Source organism: Salvelinus fontinalis, chromosome 17 (assembly GCF_029448725.1).
Source record: "Salvelinus fontinalis isolate EN_2023a chromosome 17, ASM2944872v1, whole genome shotgun sequence".
NCBI lineage: Eukaryota > Metazoa > Chordata > Actinopteri > Salmoniformes > Salmonidae > Salvelinus > Salvelinus fontinalis.
Window position 1 is genome coordinate 27,707,052 of NC_074681.1, and position 13,849 is coordinate 27,720,900.

Consider the following 13,849-nt stretch of genomic DNA (forward strand, 5'->3'; position numbering starts at 1 on the left):
GTACGTACCTCTAAGAGTTAGGGGAAGGAGTATTTCCTCTCCTCACTTTACCCTTGGTGCCGGTGCTGGGGCGGGACGAGGGACGGGTGCCAGGTGGGTGGGTGTTACGATGGAGGGGGGGGGGGGGGGGTATTGCATGGCCCAGTGGGCCGCCACCCAGCACCACTCACTTTGCCCTGCTCCCCATTCATCAAGCCAGCACAGGCCACTGGCCAAGCACGTCTCCCTATCATTACCCCTTTCACAATGCGATCCATGCTGCTAACCCTGCCTTCATCTGCAGGATTAATAATATCTCTTTCAACCTTCACACTGTGATAAATAGGCTCCAGGAGAACAAAAGGAAAGAAGGAGAGGGACAGAAATAGAGAGAAAAGGAACTGAGGAAAAGTGTGAGAATTTAAGAAAGAGAGAATCAAAGATGGAAGTTCCGATCTGGAATCAGCCTTTTGGAGTCAGATTGTCGTCAAGGTAACACAAGGACCATGATGGACTGATTGGTTGCCTATGTTGGAATAGGGAGGTGTATCTGTGGAAATCATTTACACTCAGCTAAAGCAGTCATAATCATCCAAGCAGTTTGTATCAAATCTGGCATCTGATTAATATTCACACTTTGAATGTGAATTTTATTTTAATAGTTTGTAACATGCAGCTTGCCTTTGAGAAGAAAACAAATGGAACAATCCAATACATTATTAGTTCACTTTTCCACCATGGTTAGAGGGCATTGCATGTGTTTTGTGTGCTCAATTTGGCCACAGTGGGCAGTGCTCTGGTATTACTATAGGTAATCACAGCTTCCTGGTTCTCTGTCCTCCCTCCCCTCTTCAAGGCTATTAGATAGAAATACCCAATGACTGCTCCTTACAGCAGCTCTAACCACAATGGCTGATGATAGTAATTTGTTACTGGAAAAATTAACACCAGGCTTTAAACAACGGGCTACCAACCTAACCCCCCAAAAAATGAAATTATTATGCAAATTCCCAGAATCACAATGTATGAGTTTGATGTTTAGCTTTAATTAAAAACTGTCTCTCTGCAGCCTGTCTTGATCTGGAGTCTTATGGTGTTAACGTGATTTATTAGGCAAGCTAAGAATTATGGGTATGTTTTTTTTCTTATTATTATTCTGCTTCTGCTATCTGTTATATTACATTTTACCAATTTTAACTGCAATTGTTTTGAATGTTTATTTCTTTATTTAATCTCTGACATCCTTTTATTACATTGGTAAATATATTTATGGAATGTAACCACTGCAGTTCTGTCTTCCTGTTTTGCAACTTAAAGTATTCAAATAGAAATTAAATAAAACAAATGTTATTTCTTAAACGTATGCTAGTGCTCAAAGTCTGCACCTTTAAATGTATGTCATTGTTCCAATTGGCTTAGACCTGTGATCAATGAGGAACCACCTTTCCTCTCAGAGACCTTCAAGTTGAACCCTGGGCCTCATACCAATCGCCTGTTGATCTTAATCCTTGTGGATTTATTGATGAGAGATGTCCTGTCTTGACAAGTCCTCTCAGGCTCTTTGTGTACAATAAGGCGGATTCTCTCTTCTCTGACACAAGGCCTAACTAGGAGAGGAATCAGAAATGGTGTGTAAGGTGTATGGAGAGAAGGAGGATGAGGAGGGGAAGAGGGGGAAGGTGTGGCAGGGAACAAAAGGACATCCGCCACTAATGAAAGTTTTTGCTAAAGAGCATCACGGAGCTCCTTTGGCCTGCCTCGCTCTCAATTTCCTCCATCGCTTTCTTCTCTTCCTGGCTTGATTTAAGAGTTACTCTTCTAGCTGTGACAATAGGGTATTTCTATCACACAGATTATAACTCAGCGTGATTATTCAACTCCAATAGCTCTGCTGGCCCCAACTGCATCTAGCCCAAACTAATATCCTTCATGCATACATTATCCATCTTGCTTATTATCCTGAATCATTTCAGAATTAAATTCCATGCCTCCAATATGGGTACAGCGGAGTCGACTGCTTTATAGTCAAAGGTTAAGATAGCAATCAAAGTAACCCTAGTAATGTAGCCAGACACTTTAATATTCAAAAAGCTGATAATGGGAAGAGGACATCATATTTTCTGCCTTTGCCCTGATTACCCCAAAGGCAACACATGCTACACTGTGACAGCAGCACAAGGAGAAACTGGGGAAGAGGAGATAGATATTGGAGGCATGGGAGAGAGAGAGAGAGAGAGAGAGAGAGGGGGAGAGAGAGAGAGAATGAGAAAGCGAGAGAGCGAGAGAGATAGGAGAGAGATAGGAGAGAGCGTTAGAGAAAGAGAGAGAGGGGGGGAGAGAAAGAGAGAGAGAGATAGGATATCATGATAGATAGATATTGAATATGGGGGTCAAGCGAGTGGTATTGATAGGTCAAAGGTGAGATACAGTATGTTATGTGTTCTATAGTATAGTCGTTTATCAAATCATGGATGTAAAATATATATATAATGCTATTTCTGTTTAATTTCTGTGATTTACACTAATTTCACTTCGAAACTGGACCTTATTCCCACTAGCCAACAAGCCGGATCTTCCAGATAATCCAAATATGGTAACACATGACTACTAGCTATTCTTGGTTTACTTTGGAACTAAGACACAACAGAGCTTGAAAAATAATTCATGCTGCAAAGTGTTGGTGTTGCATGCATACATCCAAGCTGTTATGCATCAAACTATCAGAGGACCTCATCAGCATTCAGATTGGCACCGCAGGCAGAGGGGAACTTTATGAAGACACGGTCCCATCTATGACCTTTTCAATCCAACGAGGACACTTACTAAATCCATCGTATGAATTGGCTTGATGTGTAATTCTGATCTGGTCAACCCTAGTTGAGATCCCCCCAAGGACACTTACATGTAGAGTCACTTTGTAAAATTATCAAGTTGTGTTCTGTTTGTGTCAAGGAACTGTGCTAGTGGTTATTTGAATACAAACAGACACAAACACACACACACACACACACACACACACACACACACACACACACACACACACACACACACACACACACACACACACACACACACACACACACACAACATAACCCCACTCCAAATTCACACACACACACACACACACACACACACACACACACACACACACACACACACACACACACACACACACACACACACACACACACACACACACACACACACACACACACACACACACACACACACACACACAAAATAACCCCAACCCAAACACACACACACACACACACACACACAACATAACCCCACCCCAAACACATACATACACACACACACACACACACACACACACACACACACACACACACACACACACACACACACACACACACACACACACACACACACACACACACACACACACACACACACAGACACAACATAACCCCAACCCAAACACACACACACACACAACATAACCCCAACCCAAACACACACACACACACACACAACATAGCCCCACCCCAAACACATACATATACACACACACACACAAACTCCCGGCAGGTAGCCTAGTGGTTAGAGCGTTGGGCCAGTAACCGAAAGGTGACAAGGTAAAAAGCCCGAGCTGACAAAGTAAAAATCAGTCGTTTGGCCTATGAGCAAGGCAGTTAACCCACTGTTCCCCAGGCGCCGAAGACGTGGATGTCTACTAAGGCAGCACCCTGCACCTCTCTGATTCAGAGGGGTTGAGTTAAATGCAGAAGACACATTTCAGTTGAATGCATTCAGTTGTACAACTAACTGGGTATCCGGCTTTCCCTTTCCCCCAGTCCCGCTGTGCTCCAGTGTGTCCCAATGCCGGCTGCTGCTCTGTCATGCGTCTAAACACATTGCTTCTTAATTACTCACACCATTAGCTTATTGCTTTTATATATTTGTTGCCTATTAGCTCCAATCCCAGTTAAAGTCCACCCAGCGGAGAGCTTAATTACTACAATCAGTGGATACACTCAGGGCCCTGGCCGGAGCCAGGGAGCTAGATGATAATAGCCCAACACGCACATTGATGTGACACCACACTGTTATCATGATGCTAGGATGCCATACATTGTCCTGGGAATATTATGGGGTTTGTTATACAGTTTTTTACAATCCCTTTGGCACTAATTTCAGAACCTTGTCGTCATTTTTCAAAACTCTAGACACAAAACTCATAACGGCCATCACTTGTAACACAGGCTGTCCAATGTTCAAAACATTGCATTGTGCATTCATATCTTTAAAGAAACCTTGCAGTTGCAGAATCATTGGTTCATATAACTAATTTATCATGAAATACCATAGGAACATTCATTTAGATCACCCACACACAATATACCGATAGTTTCACTGTGTAGTTGTTCATTCAATCATTAGATATTGTAGTACAAAATATGTGATACATGTTTCATTATGCTACTACACGTAAATACATCACTGTAAAAGGACTAGTAAAGAGGCTCCAACCAACACATCTAAAGGAAAGGAAGAGGGAAGGAAATAGGAAAGTGTCCTCTCTCTCTCTCTCTCTCTCTCTCTCTCTCTCTCTCTCTCTCTCTCTCTCTCTCTCTCTCTCTCTCTCTCTCTCTCTCTCTCTCTCTCTCTCTCTCTCTCTCTCTCTCTCTCTCTCTCTCTCTCTCTCTCTCTCTCTCTCTCTCTCTCTCTCTCTCTCTCTCTCTCTCTCATAGTGTAAACCTCCTATGTGGTCTGTGTGTAGCAGAGTGACTGCCTGGCCACAGCCACCCCGTGCTGTGACCTGCCTGCACCAGTTTGATGTTATCGGCCGTTGAGGAGCTGCTCTACAGTCTCTTTACCTCGTTAAGTGGATTGTACGGCTTCTCTTAGTGTTGATATAATATGCTACTGTACCCACCATCCACCACAGGCAGAATTAGATTGTAGAGGACGCAGGAGGAGAGAGGGGAGAGGAACTGGGTCACTTATAGAGAGAGTCTTGGACTTAAATGCTCTCGCAGGGGACACACACACAGACACATAGACAATACATACGCATGCTTGAGCACACCAAAACGCACTTTAGTAGACCTTAATAACATGGCCTTCTGTGGCCATAATGCATGAAGAAGATATAGAGTAGCCCCATTCAATTGAAACCACCTGTCTTTTCCTACAACTTAAAGTCAATTCAGATGTGGATACCTTATGTTTGCCTGTGTCGATTTCCATCTATATATGTGTTTACCAGCAACTGCCCGTCTGGAAATGAAGTGATTGGAAGGCCGGTGAGAGGGTCAGGGTGCTGACAGGGTTCTGAAGCGCGGACGTTTTCCATCAGGTCTTTTAGCGTGGGTGTCCTGACTCCTGACATACTGGACAGGTGCAAAATCAGTGTCTGGCACAGTCACTACTGGCTCAATGACTCAATGACCACTGAGCTCCTTTTAGACAGGCACTTGACTGGCCCGCCCACCTGGGTCCTCCCATCCCTATCCCTGCTCATCTCTGCTATCAAACAATGACACGTGTGCCATCAGTCACCGGGCTGGGTACTATCTTCCCCAGTCACAATAGGGAGACTCACACAAAAAGTCACCCAAACACTGAAAGGGGGGCATAAAAAACAAGAACTTAATAGCGGGACCAGACAATGCCTGAATAGAAAGAGTGAAATCATTTCAATGCAAATGAGACAGAGCGATTAACATGTGTGAGAGATATTTTAGACTAGAGACAGACGTGATGAAAGAGGGAAAGACAGGGAGAGAATTAGAAAGAGAAATTAGGTCATCTCTCCTTTCACTATGCTGCAGCTTTGGAAGTACTGGAAAAGCTGATTTAGTTTTAGGACAGTTAAACAGCACAATTCATTCTACAATAAGCAATACTTTTACACAAGCTCATCCCAAATAGCCCTCCACCTAAAAAACACATGTATTTTAAAAGAGTTTTGCAATTATGGGCCTCTAAAATGTAATATTATCAAATGAGCTTCCTGGCTAGTATTAGCATAATTATGATCTACTGAAACCACACTGCATTCTAAATGAACCTTATGAGTGTGTAATTAATTAGGGATCATGTAAGTATATTCAAGATTAATAGGGGGACTAAACATGCAAAAAAAAATATTCAGCAACTCAATCGCATATATAATGAACATATTTTAAATTATATTTTACTGTATAAACTGCCAAGTAGCACCGTAATAAGAATACTATACTAATATAATACTGTCAAGAGAAGAAGACTATTCACTGACAACTCCATGTTTCACAATTTCTCTTTAGGTGATACTTAATAATGATCTTAATTAGTGTGCATAATACAGTGAGGTATATGAACCAAGGTCACTGTGCATCCAGAATAATGAACTTGATACTAACAGACTTGGAGTAGGGTATGTATCTGCTTGACAGTGACATGTTATATAACGTAGCCTATATTAAAATAAAAGTCCAAATGAAAAAACAAGCCCAATTCTCTTCAAATCATGAGGATTTTAGTATAATACACTGACACTTGCCAAACATTTCATAACTTCAACCATTTCATAACTTGAACCACTACCACACACAGCTTTGAACACACAGCAAAAAAAAAAGGCAAGCGGAATCTAACCCTAGTCTCCAGTGATAAACAGTGTGTAGCCAGCTTTAGAAGCAGGACTAGTGTGTGTCCACAGGGACTGGTATAGAGGCTGGGAGGGACCACCATGATGGATGAGGGGCTGTGAAGAAGATAGAGCCAGAGCTGTTTTAGCTGTTTTCTCTAACCCTTCACACAGCCAGATAGCCTAACTGGCCTGGCAGACTGGTAAAGACCATGCGTAGCCTTTTCCTGCACTCAGTGGCCTCTAGGGTGGAATGTCTGGTGTTTCTATGTCAAACAGTTTTGCTATATTTCAGTCTTCTGTGACACTATCGGTCAAAAGGTTTTAGAACACCTACTCATTCAAGCGTTTTTCTTTATTTTTACTATTTTCTACATTGTTTAATAATAGTGAAGACATAGAAACTATGAAATAACACATGTGGAATCATGCAGTAACCAAAAAAGTGTTAAACAAATCCAAATATATTTTATATTTGAGATTCTTCAAATAGCCACCCTTTGCCTTGATGACAGCTTTGCACACTCTTGGTATTCTCTCAACCAGCTTATTGAGGTAGTCACCTGGAATTAATTTCCTTTAACAGGTGTGCCTTCTTAAAAGTTAATTTGAGGAATTTCTTTCCTTCTTAATGCGTTTGAGCCAATCAGTTGTGTTGTGACAAGGTAGGTTTTATATATAGAAGATAGCCCTATTTGGTAAAAGACCAAGTCCATATTATGGCAAGAACAGCTCAAATAAGCAAAGAGAAATGACAGTCCATCATTACTTCATTACTTTAAGACATGAAGGTCAGTCAATAAGGAACATTTCAAGAACTTTGAACATTTCTTCAAGTGTAGTCGCAAAAACCATCAAAAACCATCACAAAACTGGCTCTCATGAGAACTGCCACAGGACTGGAAGACCCAGAGTTACTTCTGCTGTAGAGGATAAGTTCATTAGAGATACCATCCTCAGAAATTGCAGCCCAAATAAATGCTTCACGGAGTTCAAGTAACATCAACTGTTCAGAGGACACTGTGTGAATCAGGCCTTCATGGTCAAATTGCTGCAAAGAAACCACAACTAAAAAGCACCAATAATAAGAAGAGACTTGCTTGGGCCAAGAAACATGAGCAATGGACATTAGACCAGTGGAAATTTGTGGTTTCAACAGCCGTGTCTTTGTGAAACGTGATGTGGGTGAACAGATTATCTCCACATGTGTATTTCCTACCGTAAAGCATGGAGGAGGAGGAGGTGTGATGGTGTGGGGGTGCTTTGCTGGTGACACTGTCTGTGAATTATTTTTAATTCAAGGCACACTTAACCAGCATAGCTACCCGAGCATTCTGCAGCAATATGCCATCCCATCTGGTTTGGGCTTAGTGGGACTATCATTTGTTTTTCAACAGAACAATGACCCAACTCACCTCCAGGCAGTGTAAGGGCTATTTTACCAAGAAGGAGAGTGATGGAGTGCTGCATCAGATGACCTGGCCTCCACAATCCCCTGACCTCAACCAAATTGAGATGATTTGGGATGAGTCGGACCACAGAGTGAAGGAAAAGCAGCCAACAAGTGCTCAGCATATGTGGGAACTCCTTCAAGACTGCATTCCAGGTGAAGCAGGTTGAGAGAATGCCAAGAGTGTGCAAAGCTTTCATCGAGGCAAAGGGTGGCTATTTGAAGAATCTCAAATATAAAATATATTTGGATTTGTTTAACACTTTTTTGGTTACTACATGATTCCAAATGTGTTACATCATAGTGTTGATGTCTTCACTATTATTTTACAATGTAGAAAATAGTACAAATAAAGAAAAACCCTTGAATGAGTAAGTGTTCTAAAACTACTGACTATTGTGTATATAAAGTGTAATATTGGGATGCAAACTCAAAATGTAATACATTTCAATTCTATATCTGACATTGTGCAGGTGTATTTAAAAAAAAGGCTTAACCATGTGTGTGAGGTGTATACTTCTGTTTCAAAATAGATTTGTTTACGACTACCAAGAAACACTCTGTGTGACCCTGATTTAGCCCGCTGCAGTAAAAGGTTAAAGAGGGTTCTGGGTGTAGGCTATACTACATGGTGTTTTACTCAACAGATTTCACACATCATACAGTTTGACATTTGACTGTCTCTACGTGTTCGGGGTGTTTTTCTGTAGCGAATTGATCAAAATATGATTTCCATATCTCTATTTTCAAGTCAAACGACAACTAGATTAGTCATCCCACGACAGGGAAGTCAAACATTTGACTAACGCAAGGCCTTGGCTATTTCACTTTGAGGATCTCAAAAAAAGAGAGGGTGACATTAGAAAACTGACACAGAAAAAGAGAGAGAGAGAGAAATAGAGAGATAGGGAGAATAAAGTTTGGGAGGCTGTGTGGCAGTGGTAGATGACGTTGTTAGCACTTGGCAGCCATGTTGAGTCAGAGATGTGGTCAATGTGCCACCAGCAGTGTTAACATTCTACTACAGCCCTGGCCCCTGTTGAGCCCCCTTTGAGCCCAGTGAAGCCCAGTGCTCACTGCCATGGAAATGGAAGTGTGCTCCAGTTAATTGGCTGACCCCTAAGGCCAGGCTACTGATGCTCATTCTGGGACATCAATATTGCATGAACCCTTCAAAGCTGAACTGTCACCCTGTCACCCCGCCTGTCACCACGCCTGTGCCATCCTCCCAACAGCCAGGCCTGCCCATGTTCAAACATTCCACCCCCCTCAGTTGGAGTCGGAGTGAAGTGAAGCTAGAGGAGTATGCATTAAAACACACATACGCTCATTCCATACATACACTGACATGTCTGCGCGAACACACACACGCACTCACACACACACGAGACACAGCACCTGACATCTCAGAACACATAAAGGATCCCATCTAGAATCTGTCACCTGGACTCCAGGCAGAGCTCTTGATACCTAGAAAAATAGCCTTTTTAATGCACAAATAAATGTGGTGGATATGGTAAAGCCAAAGAGAAAGTCAAATATCCTAGCGAACATCCATTTGAACCATAAAAAATACTATTTTATTTGTGTTTTCACTCTCAGGGCCATTTTGTTTGTCTTAGGCGCTGGCTATCCTGGTGTCCATAAATTCCCTCTCTCTATCCTGTTCTGTGAGTGTTTCATGGTTGATCATCTTAGATTTATTTTCAAATATACTGCTGTGAAATGTACTGTCCACTCAGAGCGGCAGGTTGTTTTTCTGGGATTTACTCTCTGTTAAGAAGAGTTATGTACATTCAGCATTTTACGCCCCGTGTCTTGGAAACAAAGCGTTTCCCTCATATTTCAAAGGGAGGTTCCAAATCCACTGATCAATCTAAGCCCTGACTCACAAATGTGCTCTAGCAGGAAAAGGAGCCATCCAACCAATGTCCTATTTGATTGAGGTCTTTCTTTTCGCGGAAGTGTTTTTCATTTAAACCTTTAGATGCAGGATTCTGTTCATAGTATTTATCTTTCTATAGTAATAGACAAACAAATAATTTCATAAGCCAAATAATTAACAACAAATGAAGCCAAGAAAATACACAACAAAGCTGCAAATATTGGAAGTACTATGTAACATGACAGTCTTATTACCATGTAACCACACACACACAAACACACACACATGCATAGATCCCCAAGCGCACACACACACACGCTGCTGCTCCTCACATCTGACCTTTGGTATTTGGTGGGGAAAGGGCAGAGCCCACACATTAGGGCCGGGCGCCCATGGTGCTGTTTTCTCATGGCCCGGGGGACATAATGCCGCATGATGGAGGAGGGCAGAAGCAGGGCATATGTCTCCTAACAGCAGGCGACAGATACAGGTGTCACTTTCCTCTGTTTACTCCCCTATGTCCAGGGGCTCCTTCAGTGCATTCATCCCCTCTGCACTGAACCTCCTAGCTTCAACCTTCTATCCTTATCTAGCTTTACCTTCTCTATCTATCCCTGTTTTATCTGTCAGGCTTCTCCTTTTTTCTGTCTCTTTTTCTTCCCCCTCTTCTATCGTTTACTCTCTCTGGACCCTGTCTTTATTGCCATTATTTATTTTCTCTCATTCTTCTTCTTCCCTCCTTCTCTCTGTCTCCCGCCACCCCTCCCTCTCCCTCACTCTCTCTCTCTCTCTCTCTGCGGTGGCAATGGCAGGGCCCATGCTAATCACGGGTGACACATCATTGAGGGGAGCGGGCTGTTTGCTGTCAGCAGTGTTTTTGCTTCATAATTATTTCACGAGTGTCACGTCAGTGTCAGCCTCTCGGCTAACAGAGAGACAGGCGAGCCCACGGAGGAGCATGGCGGGGGGGGGGGGGGGGGGGGGGGGATGGGGGGCGGGCAGGGGAACCGAGCCTGTCACTAAACCTCACTGTTAGCCACTTCCTGCCAACAACAGCCAGTCCGCCACCGACGCTAGACGGTCTCAAGCTCTGCGCTATGGCAACAAAACAGGGTGGGGTGAGGTTGTCTATGGGACAGGGTGAGGTGGGGTTGTCTATGAGACAGTGTTTCTGATTTATGACCAACAGATTTGGAAAATTTCTATGTTGTTGGATCGGGTGTTGTTCAATATACTGTATTAAACACAAGACACACAGGCATTCACAAGCATACAGGAGCGCAAGCAAGAACACATACGAATTCTGTCTTTTGCTAAATATGATATATTTTCTAACATGGATATATTGGAACTTTATACTGTACTGAAATGCTATGAAATGCTATCCTGTATTGTAAACAAGCTAACCACTACGTCCCTATCATATCAAGCCTATGAAAATATTCCCGTGTCCACACAACCATCGTCTCTCTACGCTACAGAATCCTATTTGAACAGAGAATAAGCTGCCAAAACATAAAGGAGTTGAGAGGAAAAATCAATCCCTTTGACTAGACAACTATAATACTGTGTCTGACCGATTATCTTCAGAAATAAGCTCACTGAAACCCCTGGCGAAGACATGACCCTTTATCCAATAGTAATTGTCAAAACGGCAGCTTTTTGCATGGCTCAGCTTTAAAAGACAGATCCCACTCAGGCTTCTCAAATCAAAATCAAATCAAATGTTCTCCTTTCCTTTCCCAGACTGAAACAAACATCTGCTCCTCTATTTGATATCCTCCAATGTTCATTACCTTGTGAGACGTCTAATGTCCCTCACCTGTCTGCTGCTGTTCTAAACCCTCTTCAACATCCACGGCAAGGCCTTTGAATAAACTAGAATAGCGCACTTTGTGATAGGAGGTTAAATAGCATGCATTGTGAAAGAACAGAAAGAAAAACAATGGTGGTGGTTGGTGACTGGTGAGGCACAAAGCATCAGAAAGTGAATACAGAGGAATGGAGCAACAACAAAGGGCTGGGAACTGGATTTGGTCCCTGTTTTTCTTCGCTTTTCTGGTTTCAGAAGCATCTGTGCTGAGAGGAAGGGAAGCAATCAATGATTTAAACAATAATGCCGCTCTCTGTATTCCCCGTCACACTCCCGCCCGCTCGCTGCTTCGAGGACTGTCACACACTGTCTCCGTGCCGACAGCTTATCTTGCGCATGCTGCTACTCCATCTTGTAGCTGTCTGCGGGTGCCCTCGCACTTGCTTATGCTCCCTCTTTCTCTCTCTCTCTCTCTCTCTCTCTCTCTCAGACTCTGTTACCCACACCATGCCTTCACTCCTAGTTAATACACTGTGTCCTTCTCTAACTCCTTCTTCCTCGCTAACTCTCCATCTCTCAAGAACAACAGCGATATACAATTGGCATTGTTGGCTGCCCCCAGATTTTCCTCAGATTCTTTTTTAGATTTTATGAGTCAAAGTTATTTGACAGGGCAGAGCACAGTGGTATTCTCCCAACAACATTTCCTAAACCAATCAGAAGGCATGGAGAGTGAAGAACTGTCGGGTAACGTGACTCTCTCCCTCTCCTCTCCTCAATGAACCCCAACCTCAGACTCATTTCCTACTGCCGTTCCACAGAATTTGGCTCACGCTTAAAGGTATCAGGTTTAATTAAGCCAACGTGACAAACAAATTAAATCTGTCACGTCTTGTTTGCATAGACCAGACAGGAATTCAATAGAGGCAGCTATGTTTGTTTGGTGGGACTTCTTATCACACTTCAACCTTGGCAACTTCATTGAAGCGCCGAGACGGAACACACAAGAGCAGTGACAAGCTGCAGTGACAAGATGCAGGCCGGTAAAGTTCAAAAGTCACCAGAGTCTATTTGTCTTTACCTTCTGTAGAAATGAAAGCTGTGAAATCAATGTTTCAATAGTGACCGCGGGCTGGGCTGTAGGCTCTAGTGGAAGGACGTGAGCCGTCCAGTCCCCACGATCCCCATGGAGCGGTAATCTCAGTGTCATCAGTCAGGACACTGGGACACTGGGACCAGGTCAAGGGTCATGGGTTAGGGGTCAGGCACACCTGCAGGGCAGGGCTGGCTTTAACCATCTCCCTACCACCTCCACCACCATCACCCCCACCACCAGCTCATCAACCCCCAGCCGCTACTCTCTCTGTGGGCTGATGGCTGTCAGCGCTGGGGCTCTAGTGGGGCTCTAGCTGGGCGCAGAGCTCATTATGCCTGTCGGCTGGGACTGGGCCTGCTACTGGGATGGGCGGCTGATAAAGAGTGCAGGCAGGGCTCAGGGCTCAGGGGCTGTCACCTTGGCAGCTGTGGTGGTGGCTGCTGGCTGTGTCTGGCTGGCTGTGTGACATAGTGCTCAGTGGGAACAGTGGGGGGCCATGGCACTGAGCCTAGTACACTCAGATAGGAGGAGAGAGAGGCAGCTCCATGCTGGTATTCTGATGGTCCAGAGTATCTCTCATACTGACTGAACTAGTATGATCCAAAGAATATAAAATAGGCAAAATAGTAATACAAAGATTGTTTAAGATACAGTATCTTAATTTGTATCACTGTGAGGACCTTCATAACACAATGTATAAATGAAAACCAACTGACATCAAAAATACTTCAAGAATATAATAAGTAGCTGAGTAGCAGCCTCCTGGCTGTCTTTAAGTGAGACAGTCCATCTATGTGTCTGGTAGTACAGTGGTTTTGTTGTAATGACGTGCCTTAGCGCCCCACACTGACAGACCTACTAGACTATGTAACCGTCTCTCATCAGAACATAGAGCAGACCAATCAGAGAAACGAAGGTCTCCCTCGGGGCGAGGCCCCACTGAACGTTCAGGTTCAAGGGTCGCCTGACGGGAACAGAAAGCCATGCCGTAGTCACACCGCCTCACAGCTCACTGTCATAATGCCATA